At 36.1% G+C, this 4,748-nt stretch overlaps 1 long non-coding RNA gene across 2 annotated transcripts; it reads right to left on the bottom strand.

Moving 5' to 3' along the window:
• Positions 1 to 1,337: 1,337 nt before the first annotated feature.
• LOC147328188 (uncharacterized) lies at positions 1,338 to 4,451 on the bottom strand. 2 transcript variants are annotated; one of them, XR_015129922.1, is made up of 5 exons: positions 4,174 to 4,451; positions 3,690 to 3,753; positions 3,164 to 3,316; positions 2,704 to 2,791; positions 1,338 to 2,115 (listed from the first exon to the last, which is right to left on the bottom strand). It is a non-coding gene; the product is annotated as an uncharacterized LOC147328188 (long non-coding RNA). The 2 variants fall into 2 exon arrangements; XR_015129921.1 differs by having other exon boundaries at positions 3,690 to 4,451.
• Positions 4,452 to 4,748: the final 297 nt, after the last annotated feature.

The raw sequence follows: 4,748 nt of genomic DNA, 5'->3' as shown, positions 1-4,748 counted from the left end.
AAAAAAAATTATGTGTTTGTTGAGAAGTTTAAAAAAACAAACAATATGCAAACAGGTTGATGTAAATTCTACAGTAACTTCCTGGCAGCCAGTTACTATAAAAAATGCTCACATTAAATTTACAATAAACACTTTTTAAAACAAAAAATGATTCTGCTGCTAAGTGGAATTTACGGCAATTGCTAATCTTTTTATTTACAGTGAAGTTACTGTAAATGTATAATTACATTAATTAATTGCATTTAATGTACTTATTTTATGTATTTTACTTATGTATTTTTTATTTCATTGTATTGCATTTTAATTTACACTTTTATGCTAATCACTGCTTGTATCCATCCATCCGTCTGATCCATTCTCTTCCACTTATTGAATTCAGAGATGCAGGGTCAGCTACCATAAGGCGAGAGGCAGGGTACACCGACAGGTCATGAGCCTGTCACATGGCCAACACCCATTCACCCTCACCCCCACCTGGGTGGTGGGAGGAAGGAGTACCTGGAGAGAACCCATACAAACACGGAGAGAACATGCAACTCCACACAGAAAGGCGCCGGTCAGATGGTGGATTTGACCCCACACTGAAAAAAATATGTTGTTGGATTTACTTAATTCAATGGTGGACATTTGTTGCACACAGATGTTTTGCTTTGGCAGCAACTTAAACAATTGAGTTAAATTAACACAATTTATTCATGTTCAATAAACCTGTGCAATTTGTGTTGATAAAATGTGACTTAAACATGTTTTGATGAAGTAATTTGAGCTCTTGGAATATTTTAATCCTTCACAATTTTTTCACTTTATCCCAACACCATTCAATAACTTTTACCCAATACTACTTGGTCACTTAAATACTACATGTTATCTTCAAATTACATTTTGCTATTATATTCTAGTATCAAATACACAATTTTCAAATGGAGGCCTTATAACAGATTGTATTGTTCTCTTCCAAGATGGTTGCTGGCATCCACCAGTAACCTTTAAAAACAAAATGTCTAATTTCACTGCATTGACAGTAGGTAAAGAATTAAACTGACATTACTCCACTACTGAATCTATATAAATCAACAGTTAAATAATGTCAGTTCTTCCGTGTTCTCTGGAATCAATCACAGCAAAGAAATTAGACTGTTTCTTTTGAAAAATGTTACAGGACAATACAAAACATTCTATTTAAGGCCTCTGACGTCAAGATTCAGTTAAACAACAATTATAACTAAACAATTTGAGGTAATGTTAGTTTCCATTAACATTAAATTAGGTTACTGAATTGGCAAACACCTTCCTATTAACACTACCCATTTTACCCCAATAACTAAAGAAATTAGCACTTGCAGGTCAAAACCTTTATTCAAGAGACGCAAAAATAACATTGATACAGTGACTGTCAAAAATTACAGCACTGATCATACTGTGACATCTTGGTTCAAAACAGCACACTTAGAAATATTCAACGTTCTTTACTTCAACTGAATGAAATTGAAAATACCATTTCACACGACCCATATGGGATATTTAGACTGTATAACTGTTCACGCTACATCTCTTCACTAGTAAAAGAAAGAAAAAATACAAACAGAAATTGAAAAATGCTGCCAAACAGACAAACAGAGAACTTGTACAGAGCAAAAGGAAAAACAAACAACAACAAAAAACAGCTCGTCCTCATGGCAGTTGCAGAGTATATAAAAATGAACCCTGCGATCTGTTCCTGGAATTGAGCTTCAAAAATGCAGCAGAACAAGTGTGAGATTTAAATGTCCTCTCACCTAGAGCTGGTCACCTCACATGCATAACAGTGAGCTTCGTTACAGGAGCAGTTTTGTCTTAGTTGTGAGCTTTTCTTGAGAGCTGAGTTGCATCCAACTCCATTACCACCCATTGAATCACCTCAAAAGTGTAGCAGAGCTGTGATGGGTAACTCATGTTGAAGGAATAAAAAAGGTCCAAACAGCATGGCTACTGCAAAGGTCACGTTATCCAGATCTTGAAGAACTACTATACCCTCGATGATGATGCCAACATCAGAAAAGTCATTGCCTGGTGCATCCTCTGGAGACAGATGTTCATTGTGGTTTTCTCAATCTGTGCAGTGGCCTCAGTCAAGTCCTGGTTAAACACAAAACATTTCTTTAAGATTCCTTTTTAAACTCATCTCTTTTGAATCTACCAGTTCTAATGTTAGAGTAATTTAAACCAATGCAAGCAACATAGTAAATAGCTATAGCCAAAGAGTGGCCTGCCATGCTGCCATTCATGGTCTAACAGAGTTTCTAAGAGAGGGTGAAAAACATAATAATTTCAAATGCTTTACATTAGTTTTTGTTAGAAAGACACCGGCCCATCAGAAATCCAGGTTATGTCACTCAGAAGATGTTAGAATTTAGACTTTCAGCCCCACAATTTGGTTAGCTGTTGGTCAGTTGGTCTTTTTTTCAAACAAAAGCTAATGTAAATATTGGGGGGATTTTTCTTTGTTCACTAGAATGACAAATTTAAAGTTTTTTCACACTGATGTGACCCCTAATACAGGGGTGGGGCCTCAAGGGCCGGCGGCCGAGTTCACTACCAGGCCTCATGTGAACTTCAAATTATTAAAGAGGACTACTGGTCCTAACCAGTCCAATGAGGATCAAGTGGATAACTAAATGCATTTTTAAATGTTGCAAAGCCACAATCTACTCATAAAACACTCACCATGAACTCCTGCACCAAGATGTTGCAATTGTCTTTCACACAGATGCGGAGCACTTTGATGAGACTCCCTTCGAGCATTAACGTCATCCTAAAGTATTATAACAAAGAAAACAGAGATTTGTGAACTTTTCAGTAGCACAGAAGAAAATGATCCCAGACAAAAACTCTTGACTTTTTAAACCAGTCAACATGCAACACCAGCATCTACAAAGCAATAGCAAAAGTTCCTGTTTGACATCAACTTTATGGATATATAGTTTCCAGAACATATATTTTTAAAAAAAGATAATTTTTTCTCAGTGGGCCAGTAAATGCATGACAAAAAAGAATGGCATCCTTTCAGTGGAATCAGTACTCACAGGTAATAGTTGACTGTTTCAATGGATGCAGCATAAAAATCTTTTACTGACCTAATGCAATACATATACACTTTGTAGTTAAAGAATTTTAAAGTTCTTACTGTCATCATGGCAGCTACATCCTTTAGCTTTGTGCACTGTTCCCCCGATCACTTTGCAAACACTTTCAGCAGACTGTCAGAGAGAAACTCAGCTCCGTCAGAAACCTTGACTGTAAAGGCATGGTTGGGATGCACTGGAATGCTGCATTTCATCTAAAATAACATTTTGAAATTTTGAAATAACAGCAGGCACTGTGCTTGGTTAATCAGTAATGTTTTGTTGAATAAAAACTGTGTTTCCAGATCTTATGGGATTAAAAAAATCCAAAGATGTTTGTTTCTGATTTGCAACCCAAGAACCCACAAGTTACAACCTCATTTTAGTTCAAGTGTGCATTAATGTGAGTCCAGTAATCACCTTTCTGACAATACATACAGGTATAAGTTAAACCTATGGCAGATTTTGGATTTCTCAGTTGTTTTAATAGGGTGGTCTATTTGTGTATGCATGCACCTAATAATTATACAAAACCTATTATAATTAAGTTACAGAAACCTTAAGCGAAAATAGAATATACTTTCTTACCATAACACCTTGAACCCACAATCCATCAGCTGACTCCTGGTGAAATGCAGAATAGAGGTCATCTCTCAATGTGCATCAACAAAAACAAAAACAAAAACAAAAGGACAGCAGGTGAGGGCAGGAGGGGTAGGGATGTAAGCTAGCATAATACCGCTGATGATATTAGCTAAAGCTGTTCAATGTCCAAAATCTCACTAACACCACGGTGCAGTAAATACACAATGTAACTGAAGAGTCAGTTGACAAATCTATTCACACAGAAAACCAAATTATGTTATGAGTGCCTCGTAATTAGGTTTAATGTGATATTACGGCTCTTGTGCCAAAGACAAATTCAAATGAAAAAGCGCCAATTCTTTGATAACAGATAAAACAGCAAATAAGCTAACGGCTCTTTTTTAGCATGTTACATGGCGACACTCTAGACGTTTAACTACATTTGGCTGAAATATGGTAAATATTAATTCAAAAAATCAAGACATACCAAAAACGTAGAGTTGGCTGCTCGACTTAACTGAGATGGATGCCTTTTTTGAACCACGATCCAAAGCCCGCGAGATGAAATCACGCGTGGTTTCACGAGATTTAACGTTGCTATCTTATTGACTTACTTCACCTGAACATGATATGAACAATTTAATACACCCTTTCTGCATATCATGTAGTTTTTACACTATATAGTTACATTTATCTTTAAAACATGAGGTAATTGTGTTAAATACATGCAAGATGCTTACATAAATCCAAGAGATGGCCAGTCCCTTTTTTTCAGTGCAGGACCTTCTTGGTGTGAGGCAACAGAGGAAATCCAGAAGATAATAAAAAGTAAATGTAGGATCCATACATAATAATTGACATTTATTCTATATTTTTGTGACTCTGCTTTGTTTGTCGACACTGAAATGTTTTACCATTTGGACACAATGGAAAATGTTGGGTAAAGGTTTTGTGGTTTAGTGAGGAATGGCTACTATTCCAAAGGGCAAGGAAAAGACTTTTTCCCATAATGTGTCAAATATTTGGTTAAAAAAAGGAGAAAACCCCCCACAAAAGTTCAAA

The sequence above is a fragment of the Aulonocara sp. 'chitande type north' Nkhata Bay genome, linkage group LG6 (assembly GCF_057382095.1).
Source record: "Aulonocara sp. 'chitande type north' Nkhata Bay isolate Kocher_YH1m ecotype deep benthic linkage group LG6, A_spYH_male_GT1.1, whole genome shotgun sequence".
In the NCBI taxonomy this organism is placed as follows: domain Eukaryota; kingdom Metazoa; phylum Chordata; class Actinopteri; order Cichliformes; family Cichlidae; genus Aulonocara; species Aulonocara sp. 'chitande type north' Nkhata Bay.
The sequence above is the reverse complement of the archived record's forward strand: the minus strand, read 5'-3'. Positions and strand labels throughout refer to the sequence as shown.